This window comes from Sus scrofa, chromosome 15 (assembly GCF_054392235.1).
Source record: "Sus scrofa isolate SSC_HxYL_T2T_F1_AM1 chromosome 15, Sscrofa_HxYL_maternal_Yorkshire_Landrace_v2.0, whole genome shotgun sequence".
NCBI classification, from domain to species: Eukaryota; Metazoa; Chordata; class Mammalia; order Artiodactyla; family Suidae; genus Sus; species Sus scrofa.
This window is the reverse complement of record NC_139397.1, coordinates 132,145,486-132,157,599: the sequence shown is the minus strand read 5'-3', so window position 1 is coordinate 132,157,599 and position 12,114 is coordinate 132,145,486.

Below are 12,114 nucleotides of genomic sequence, written 5' to 3'. Positions count from 1 at the left end.
TGAACTGCAATTGATTTAGATGTTTCACTGGCAGATTACGTTACTGCGTCTTAAGCCCCCTTCTATTCTAGAAGGATTATGTTTGTTCAGTGGTCCTAATGGATTTCTCAGGACCGTGTCAGAAGAAGGACTATGTTGTGGACATAGACCCCTGAAAACACCTGAAAAAAAGCTCTCGGCCATACCAGCTAGTTACTATAGATTGCTGTCAACAATTTACCTTAATCAAGTTTAAGAGGTTTTGTGGACAGGAATCTTATCCAAGCTGCCAAAATAGAAGAAAGTCAGGTTGAAATGGTGTTCCTGACCTATAAGTTAGCTGAAATATTTATCTGAGTGTTACCCACCCACCTTTTTTTTTTTCTTTTTCTTTTCTTATTTTTTTTTTTAAGGGCCGCACCTGAAGCACATGGAGGTTCCCAGGCTAGGGATTGAATCGAGCTATAGCTGCTGGCCTACACCACAGCTCACAGCAACGCCAGATCATTAACCCACTGAGCAAGGCCAGGGATCAAACCTGTGTCCTCATGGATGCAGGTCAGATTTGTTTCCACTAAGCCATGATGGCAACTCCCCACACATCTTGATAGCTTTTTCCCACTCATTTTGTGACTCTAAAGTCAACCACTGGGGCCATTCTCCTGAGTTACAAATGAGAAAATCACTCTGAACTTGCCACAGCTATATACTTCCAGCCTACCTGAGGCCTTGCTCAATAAATAAGAATATAGCTTAGTTACTGCTTTGTTGGTATCTATCACTTACTCATCTTCACCCTAAACATTATCTTTGTTAGAATTACAAAGATAGAACAAGGTAAGATCTGGATCATTCTTGCTTCATAAAAGGTCCATAAAAGCAGCAACAACATCATGTTATAAGCTCTGAAGATGTTCTTCTAAGAGCATTCAATGGAAGCATTGAATACAAGAAAATTTTTCCTAGTTCTAAGGACGGACAAAAATCATAGAGCAATAATTCTCTGGCCAATTCCTGTTCAGAAGTGGTCTCACTTGTTTCTATTCTCAAGGCAATCACAAAAAGGGAGCTCTGTGCTTAATAAAATGGGAGATATTCTAAATATGCCAGAGATGGCTACAGTTCAGCATTAGTTTTCAAGTTGCAATAGTACTGAAATGACATGAGCAATGTGATTTTTAGTGTCAGAGAACTACCTTGTTGAAGGCTGTTCCAGTTATCTGTGGCTACATGTTAAATGACTCTAAAGCTTAGAGGCTAAAACAGTGACACCATTTATGTGGCTCACAGATCTGCAATGCAGGCAGGGCTCTCCATCGGATGGCTCCTCTCTGCTGCACTTGACCTCAGCTCCCGCAAAGGCAAGGGGGATGGAATCATCTGAAGACTAATTGACTTACATAAATGATGATTGATGCCAGCTGTCTATTAGCTGGGATCACCTACATGTGGCCAGAACACCTACATGTGGCCTCTTCGTGTGTCCGGGACTTCCTTGTGACACGGCGGCTGATTCCAAAGGGGCAAGTGAGAAGGAGAGAGCCAGGCAGAGGCTGGATTGTCTTCTATGTCCTAACCTTGGAAGTCACATCATCATATTGTGTTGAGGCAGTTAGAAAGATACACCTAGGTTCAAGGGGAAAAAACAGACACCAGGCCTGAATGGGGGCAGGTTGATGAGACAGTGTAATGGGATGGGATCTGTATCAGTGTAGGATTTTTTGGAAAAAAACATCAGCCACAAAGGCCTGCTAGTTTCTTTGCTCATTTTCTGAGTCAGCCCAAACGGAGCAATGCCACTGCCTAAGAGGCTTGACTTACAGTTTCTGTGTCTTTGAAGATGCCCATCAAAATATTTTTCTTATTCCTTTTTAGATTCAAAGAGAAGATTAAGTCTTTTCCTGTTGCTCTAACATTGGCAAAACTCCATGTAAAGTATCTGAAAGACTGAAGGATGTACGCTTGGCAGTTATGTGTGTTATAGACAAAATCTTTTTTATGTCTGTGGTCTTTAGAATAATTTTTGTAATGAACTAAAAGGGAAATATAAAGGGTTTTATGGATTAAATTCTAATATTTATGATTAGATTTATAATATCATATAAATTATATTACAAAACAACTGCTGGATGCTTCTGCTTTCTTGTTTCAAAATACTGCTATTAGTATGTTTCTCATACCTTTGGGATATTGTAGATATTATCAAGTTAAAAAAAACAAAACAGCAGGAGATTTATCAACTATGCGACCAGAGGATAACCATTCTAGCTTTGAATTTGTATGTAATAAATTAGATTCTATTTAACAATTATCAGCAATCTATACCCACTAAGATGATTTGGTGAGATTCAGGGCATTGACAGTAGGTTCCTAAAGAGGACAAGGGGTACAACAATGCAGTTGTCCCTCGATATCCACAGGGAATTTGTTCCAGGACCCCCATAGACATCAAAATCCAGGGATGCTCAAGTTTCCCACAGTCGGCCCTCCCTGGCCACAGGTTCTGAATCTGCGGATTAAACCCACCCTGGGTAGAATCCATGGATGTAGAGGATCAACTGTATTTCAGATCAGTTCTCTGCTTATTTGAAGATGGGATGATTATGAAGCATCCATGACTTTTGTAAACATTTTGCTCCCATCTAGATTTTGCTAATTGTGCCAAATCACATTCTATCAAATATTCAGAATTAAGAGGAAAAACAATCACAGAATGTCTTAAAAAGATCAGATCTCTGTGACTAGCACAATAGTAAATACAGCTGAAGAAACCGATTGCCCTGCCTTTGATTCAGAGGCTATTACTTAGTGAAAGAAAAATATATATATATCAAAGAATGAGGGTCATCGATTCTAACACCTAATCAGAGAATCTTAAAAAAAAAAAATGAATACAACAAAAAACATTTTGGACTTACGGCAAAATTCTCTTTAACTGCTGAAAATAATAAAATCCTACCATATTTTATTAAGTTGGTAATTTTGTAAAGAAAGAAAAGGCAAGATTTTCTCTAATCTGCTGCATTTGTTTTAGGAATAAAAAATACTGAAACAGTGTTGTTTGAAAGGAAACATGCTCTCAACATTTGTTGACAAGACCCAAAGAGGTGTTTTTTCGTGTGTGGAGGTTATTTTGTTTGTTTTGTCTTTGTAGTGTCTGTACTTTCAAAAATTCCCATGGTAACTGAATTTTAAAGACTGTTGCTCAAACCTGGTAGATTGAGGCAAATTGTTTATGAAAGTGTTGTGAAATAAAAGACCTGAATAAGGCCATCTTTAAAATTAGAACCTGTGAATCGGAGTGGTTGGAAATTAAAAGAAAAAAAAATTTCAGCATAGCCAAAATTGTTAGTGAGTCAAGATAATTTTCTCAAATAGGTGTCTGAATTTGCAGGAAGGGATGAAAGGATAAACAACTGAGGGGCTCAATTATTACAAATTAATGCAAAATAAATAACCTGACGGGAATAACCATTACCCACCCACATACTGGCATATATTAGTAACGAGACTTCTGTCAATACCTACCTATAAGTCACTTTCCTTCTTTTACAGTTGAACTTGGCCCATAGAGGAGTATAAGACAGAGGAGAAGAAAGAGAACAAGAGGCCATAATAAAATGATTTAGGACTCTATATTTCAAATATATATATATATTGGTCTTTTTGTCCTTTTAGGGCCACTCCAGCAGCATATGGAGGTTCCCAGGCTAGGGGTCCAATCAGAGCTGTAGACTCCCACCTACACCACAGCCACAGAAAATCAGGACCCAAGCTGCATCTGCGACCTACAGCACAGCTTACGGCAACACCAGATCCTTAACCCACTGAGCGAGGCCAGGGATCTAACCCGTGACCTCACGGAGGCTAGTCGGGTTTGCTGACCACTGAGCCACATGGGAACTCCCTCAAATATTATTTTAATCCCATATATCTTTTTTTTTTTTTCCCTCTGAGATTGAATCAGTGTTTCAGGAAATTGTTCCACCTAAGTGTTTAGGTAAACTAAGAATAAAATGCCTCTGGTCTTTGAAGAAAGGAAGATAAGGAAGAAGGGAGGATATAGGAGAACTAGAAATGAAATGAAGGAAGACCAAAAAGAAAAGAGAATTATTAAGAAATGCAGAGGAAGGGAAACAAAGAAAGGAAAAAGGCAAAAGCAAAAAATAAAGATGCTGTGAGCCAGGCACTGACACCCTAGGCCCATAGACTGGGTGCAGTTCATTGCCTGCATATGTACAGGCCCAGCTAAGAATAGCTTTTACATTTTTGAATGGTTGGAAAAAAATCAAAAGAAGAACAAATATTTTACGATATATAAAAATTCTGTGCCATACATAAAGTTTTATTGGCTATTTAAAAACTTGTGCTCATAAATGAAGTTTTATTGGAACACACCTAGGTCGATTGTTACATGTGGTCCAGGGTTGCTTTTGTGCTACAAGAGCAAAGTAGATTGGTTAGGACAGCCCTCAAAGATCAAAGTGTTTATTATGTGGCTCTCACAGAAAAAGTTAAAAGACCCCTATAAATATTTATGAAATATTAACTATGTACTCAGCACTTTCCTCTAGTCTATGGAGGATACAAAAGAAAAGAATGAAGATGTGCTTTCTGTCCCTGGGAACCTGCAATCTACTTGAGGAGAGAAACTAAAAACAGCAGGCCTTTGACATTGACTCCTAGGAACTACAAAATCGGCTTTCATGTATGGTTGATTTCTTCTTATTCTTGCTAAACTTGATAACTTGTAAACAGTCACAGTACTAGAAACTCAGGCGGTTAGAGTACAACTGCATCCTTAAAACTACTATTGCTATCTTTAACATTCAGTTTATTAGCATCTACATTTTCAACCAACATACAGAATAACGCAAAGGCTTGATCTCGAATGGATAATCTAGCAAAAACAGTGTCTTAGTGAGACCATTCCTAAAACAGAGGAAGTTTTTGGCAGAAGACATACACAAACGGCTGAAGATTAAACGTGACCCTTTATGTTGGGTTGCTGGCTCAAAGGCCATGATACTGGTCACCCTCACTGGGCTAAAATAGACATAAAATGCCCTAATGCTTTGAAATAAGTTTCTCCTTGACTCCAGACTAAGCTTTGCCTCCCCTCCATTGGTCATGTGCATCCCTGCCTAGTTTGGAGGGCCGGGAAAGCAGAGGGTCCACTCAGTTCCCTTGAGGGTCTTCAAAAGTGGCAACTTTCCTACTCTGTCCAATATGGTAGCCACTGACCAAGTGCGGTTATTAAGCACTTGAAACAAGCTAGTCAAATTTGAGATGTGCTGTAATTATAAAACACAACACCTGTGCAAAGACTTACTATGAAAAGAAGAATGAAGGAGTTCCCTGGTGGCTCAGCAGGTTAAGGATCCAGTGTTGTCACTTTTGTAGCAAGTGTTTGATCCCTAGCCTGGGAACTTCTGAATACTGCAGGCATGGCCAGAAAAAAAAAAAAAAAGAATGAAAAGTATCTAATTAGTATTTTTTCTAGATTGTATTACATGCTAAAATAATATTAAGGACATATATGGTTATAATAAATATTTTATTAAAATTAACATTGCATATTTTTTAAATTTTTTAAGATGTGGATCCTGCGAAATTTAAAATTACCTATGTATTTGCTTCTTATTCAATTGGACAGATGTTTTAACATGTGGATTTAGTATTTGTTATGTCTGTGTCAAATAGGTAGCTGAGTAGCTCATTCTCTCAGCTCCTTCAAAGTCTGCTCAAATGTCACCTACTTAACAAGGTCACTCAATGTAAATTACAACTCCCCAAATTCCTGACCTCCTTACCCAGCACTATTTCTTTTCAGTTAGCATTTATCATCCTCTAACTCACTATATATTTTCCTTATTATAGTTAGTGTTTATAGTCTTTCTCCCTGCCTCTGCCCTCCAGAAGGCAGAACTACGTATTTATCTTCCCCACTGATACATCCTCAGTACCTAGAACAATGCCTGGTAGCCGGCAGGCAATTTTTTAGAGCATGCTGAATAAATGAATGGTAAATGTGAAAAGAAACACTGCAAAATATTATACTGAAATATAAAAGGTTAGTATTTGAGGACTTTAGGTAAGATTGTCAAAAGGTGGTGCTTTTTTAACCTTCTCTCATGTAAGCTTATACCCTCCACTCATACCCAGCTCTATCTCCCAGGCCTCTGCTCCTGAGACCTAGCTGTTCATTACTTCCTGCTTCTAGGCCAGCTGAGGGAATTAGGGTTTGGGGTATTAGAGCTCAGATTTTCACAATGAAGGAATATTACTGAGCCTCTGCCATGCAGATGAATTGATAGGCAGTATCTTAATAAAATGTTTCTGTGATGCAATTTACATACATGCTCCATCTAACTGGATTAAAGTGAATAAGACAAGGTGATACTGGAGTTCCTGCTGTGACACAGCAATTTAACCACCCAGTGTTGTCTCTGAGGTGGTGCAGGTTTGATCCCCTGCCCTGGAACTTCTGGGTACAGCCAGAAAAAGAAAAAAAAAAAAAAAAAGACAAGGTGAAATTTGATCATTCATCTCTGAGTTTGAATTGGAAAGTATTACCAGAAGAAGCTCTTAAGCAATGGTATGTAAACCACAGCTGGGGGCTGAATTAAAAGCATCAATTGCATAATGGTGTAAACCATCAGAAATTGGGCTATAGGTATAATGACACCCCCAATTTTTCCTATGAGAGGAATAAGAAGAACTATGACTCTGAATATGATCCAAATCATCCAGCAGTTTTTAATTTTATGCAAAGTTCATCAAATTCCATATTTTTTCATATTTCTGCTGAAGTTCTGATACATTAAATCATGCCCAAAACACATCTATGGAGATCACTCATGTCCAGAAAGAGTTATGGCAGCATTTGCTCATTTATTATATCAAAGTTTCTAACATCCATTCCACTTTTCTTTTTCCCCTTTTACCAGGAAGAGAAATGGTCTCATTTTGGCACAATCTTTATGCTAAACCTACTACTTAGTTTCTCAATGCAAACTTTTCTTCCAATAGAGCTGCCAACTCTTATCATGTGACCTAAGAGTTATACTTGTTGCCTTGTAATATCTCCCCATTGGAATTCCCTGCCTTTGTGGATGATATCATCACCATTAGAGAGTCACTCCTTTGTTTATGTTATATAACCCGGGATAAGACTTTTTATCTTTAGAAGTCTTTGTTAAAAGTCATTACTCCATCAAGTGCTACACATGACTAAGGCATTATTGGAGATTTGTACCTTAGCATAGATTAGTATATCAAATTGTTTCTCTATTTCATTGCTAGTTGACATTGGTGTTCTCAAAGAATGAAACACACAAGATGAAAAACTGATGAAAAGTTCCAGATGTAAACTCTACTTAAAAGAGACACATGCACCTGCATGTTCATTGCAGCACTATTCACAATAGCCAGGACATGGAAACAATCCAAATGTCCATCAACAGATGATTGGATTAGGAAGAAGTGGTATATATACACAATGGAATACTACTCAGCCATAAAAAAGAATGACATAATGCCATTTGCAGCAACATGGATGGAACTAGAGAATCTCATCCTGAGTGAAATAAGCCAGAAAGACAAAGACAAATACCATATGATATCACATATAACTGGAATCTAATATCCAGCACAAATGAACATCTCCACAGAAAAGAAAATCATGGACTTGGAAAATAGATTTGTGGCTGCCTGATGGGAGAGGGAGGGAGTGGGAGGCATCGGGAGCTTGGGGTTGTCAGACACAACTTAGAATAGATTTACAAGGAGTTCCTGCTGAATAGCATTGAGAACTATGTCTAGATACTCATGTTGCAACAGAACAAAGGGTGGGGTGAAAAAAATGTAATGTATCATGTAAGGATAACTTGACCCCTTTGCTGTACAGTGGGAAAATAAAATTAAAAAAATAAATAAATAAAATAAAAAATAAATTACTGAACTCAATCCAAAGTAGAGAGGATTCCTTTGAGCATAGAAATAAAAGGCTTTGGGAGTTCCTGTCGTGGCGCAGTGGTTAACGAATCCGACTAGGAACCATGAGGTTGCGGGTTCGGTCCCTGCCCTTGCTCAGTGGGTTAACAATCCGGCGTTGCCGTGAGCTGTGGTGTAGGTTGCAGACGTGGCTCGGATCCCGCGTTGCTGTGGCTCTGGCGTAGGCCGGTGGCTACAGCTCCGATTGGACCCCTAGCCTGGGAACCTCCATATGCCGCGGGAGCGGCCCAAGAAATAGCAACAACAACAAAAAAGACAAAAGACAAAAAAAAAAAAAAAAAAAAAAAAAGAAATAAAAGGCTTTGGTCAGTCATGAGGAAACTGGGGGCCAGAAAAAGGGAGCAAGATCAGGATGATCAAATAGAGCTGGGGGGCAAACAGAGTTGTGCTTATGGTGTGGCGGGTTAAGGATCTGGCTTTGTCACTGCAGTGGCCCAGGTGGTCATTGTGGCTGGGGTTCAGTTCCTAGCCCTGGAACTTCCACATGCCATGGGCGCAGCCAAAAACAAAACCCAATAGAGCTGAAAGCTAGGAATGGGCTGTGTATAAACTTCACTTAGTGCTCCATGGCCCCTTTACTCTCTCTTGCTCATCATTTTTTTTTTTTTTTTTTTTTTTTGTCTTTTTGTCTTTTTGCCATTTCTTGGGCTGCTCCTGCAGCTTATGGAGGTTCCCAGGCTAGGGGTCCAATCGGAGCTGTAGCTGCTGGCCTACGCCAGAGCCACAGCAATGTGGGATCCGAGCCGTGTCTGCAACCTACACCACAGCTCATGGCAACGCCGGATCCTTAACCCAATGAGCAAGGCCAGGGATCGAACCTGCAACCTCATGGTTCCTAGTCGGATTCATTAACCACTGAGCCACCACGGGAACTCCTCTTGCTCATCATTAATATTCATCAAAATGCTTCTTTTTATTTCAAATTACTGTCTTACTCAAGGACCTGGCAAAAACCTGAAGGTACACTTAGACACTGGAAAATTTGGGGATAATTTCATTAAAACCATTTTTTGCAAAGGTGAGTGCAGGATTTAGGAAAAGAAAGAAAGTGTGGTACAGCACCTTGAAACTAACAACAGAAGGGAACTTTTTTCAGCCCCACGTCTGAAAATGCAGAGAGGGAAAGAGCATTAGAACTCAGATTCAAAATTGGATGGAGAGGGTCCCTGACTGAGCCATGGCCTTTGGCAGAGGAACAAAGCCAATTCTCAGGCCAGACAAGAAGGTGGGAAAATAAATATGTAGATCCACACCCTCCCAGCCTTCAACTTTCTGCTGGGGCCTCCACTGGCCAGACCCACACTTTAACAGCAAGTCCTGTTCATAGTAAGGGAGCCTCACCTATTTTCAATAAGACAAGAGCAAGAATCTGTTTCTGTCAACTTTTTATAGAATATTATAATTTTAATAAACTAATCTTCAGTTCAAAATGAGTTAATGCTTTCCTTATCCCCTCCATCATTATTCAAGCCTTCAGCATTTGTACAGGCACTAAATTCTAGTTTGAAAATAATGCATCATATTGGAGACAACAGAGCACAAAAGTAAAGTGCCTCTAACTTATAACAGATTTTTTTTTTTTTTAGTTGTTGCAACTGTATTCAATCAACTGTACCCAAGCAACTGAACTAAACTATTCTAAGTCAAAGCCAAAAAAATGACAGGCTCAGGAAAAAATTATTTTGGAAGCTGGAAACATTTGCCTTGGTATCACACTCTTACGTTACTTGAAAATTTTGTGCATAGGGACAGACATAGAATACACACACACACACACACACACACACACCCTACAGCCGGCAAGTTAATTGGTACTCGGTAGCTACACAGTTCACAATTTAATGAAAAAACAAGAAAAGAAGAAACACTGCTGTCATACACTGACAAATGAACACTTGAGATGACAGCTCTTTGCCAAAAAATTTCAAATAATAAAGAGCTGAAATGAGATTGGAGATAAGTAGAAAACAGAATGGATTGCTAGAGTTTTGTGTTCTATAACCACTAACAAATAAAAAGAATATAATATAGAACTTAGAGGTCCTAAAAATTAAAACCCATACCTTTCATAGGAAAGAACCTCTGTTTCTGAGTTTCCAGTCTGAGGTTCACTGCTGTGTCAATTACAATTTTAAAATTTTCCATAAAACAAATGCATAGATTAATTAACGATTCTTAGAAATCGTATTGTTTTGAGTTTGGGGGTTTTGTTTGCCTATTTATTTATTTGTCTTTGCTTACTTTAGCAAATACTTTCTTTATTAACCAAAGAACTTGAAATGGAAAGAACAAAGTCAAGGCAGTTATAGACGACAAGTAAGGTTTTTTGAAAAAGGCTTTGCTTTCATTCTTGGAAGAAAAGAAAATGACTGTGAGCTCAGCCCTTCAGCAGTTCACAGAAATTGACAGCAACTGCTTTCTTTGAAACCCACGTTGATGCATCAGAGGCTTTGTAGTAGCTTTTAGGTTCTAAGCACAGGTATCCTAATGATTGAGTATAGGTGATAATGAGTCTCTAGCTCTTTATTTGCCTTGGTTATTGATAGCAAAGCTAAGACAGATTTTTTTTTTTTTTTTTTTTTTTTTTTTTTTGTCTTTTGTCTTTTAGGGCCACACCCGTAGTAGCATATGGAGGTTTCCAGGCTAGGGATTTAATCAGAGCTACAGCTGCCCGCCTACACCACAGCCATAGCAACGCCAGATCCGAGCCGCATCTGCGACCTACACCACAGCTCACAGCAGCGCTGGATCCTCAACCCACTGAGCGAGGCCAGGGATGGAACTCACAACCTCATGGTTCCTAGTCGGATTCGTTTCCGCTGCACCATGACGGGAACTCCCTAAGACAGATAATTTTTAATCCACCAAATATTTATTATTCCCCCAAAGCCAGTTCTTACTGAAGAATGACTGGATGTTCATTAAAAAAAAAAAAAAAAAAACTCAAAATATAGGAATTGTAAATTTCTATGTTTCCGCCCCCGATAACCATTTATATCCAAGATAGTGTTGCTTTTATGTACACTAAGATGAGCATATGGGTTGTTATGAATGGTGGCCATTCTGATTGGTAAGTGGTCGTGATACATCAGTTATTACATACTAAGACTATTATGCCCATTTTATATCAAACAAGAAAACCACATACTATCATAAACAGACTAAATACAAAGCTGATGGAAGTTAGGAAATACAACTTTCTTTTCATATCTCCTTCCATTCCATACCACAGTTTATGGAAATGATTCAGTATTTGTGATCAGGAGTTCCCATTGTGGCTCAGCAAGTTAAGGGCCTGACATGGTGTCCATGAGGATGCAGGTTCAATGCGCTGTTGCTGTGGCTTTGGTGTAGGCAGGCAGTTGCAGCTCCAATTCGACCCCTAGCCAGGGAACTTCCATATGCCGTATGTGTGACAATTAAAAGAAAAAAGAAAAAAAAAGTAATATTTATGATCAGAGATAACTGATTTTCTATATTATTTTTCTTTTTTAAGAATCACTTTTTACATTTATTCTAGGTTTTAGAAGTACGTTAATTATTCAGACGGTAAACATTTTTTTCTGGTCAGGGTATCACCTAGAATCTTTTCAATTCTTAGTCCTCTCCCTTTTTATACTTAATGTTTTATTTCTTTATGTTGAATTCGTTCTTGATTGGATGGAGAAAGATAGGAAAGTTTACTTGGGTAGTATATAGGGGAGGAATCAGGTTTGAGGGGCCTGAAACTTACACAATTTTAGGAGTTCTGTTCAAGAAAAGGAATATACAATTATGATTACACATTTTACTGTATGTAAATTGTAACTTGATTGAAAAAATTAGGTATGAAAATAAATTTTTACTTAGAATGAGAAATAAATTGCAAAATCTTGAAGTATAATCAAATACTACAGGGAGTTCCTGTTGTGGCTTAGCGGGTTAAGGACCCAACTAGTATCCATGAAGATGAAAGTTCGATCCCTGGCCTCATTCAGAGAGTTAAGGATCCAGCATTGCTCAAGCTGCACCATAGATCAAGGATGTGGCTTGGATCTGGCATTGCTGTGGCTGTGGTATAGGCTGGCAGCCGCAGCTCCCATTCAACTCTTAGCCTGGGAACTTCCATATTCTGCAGGT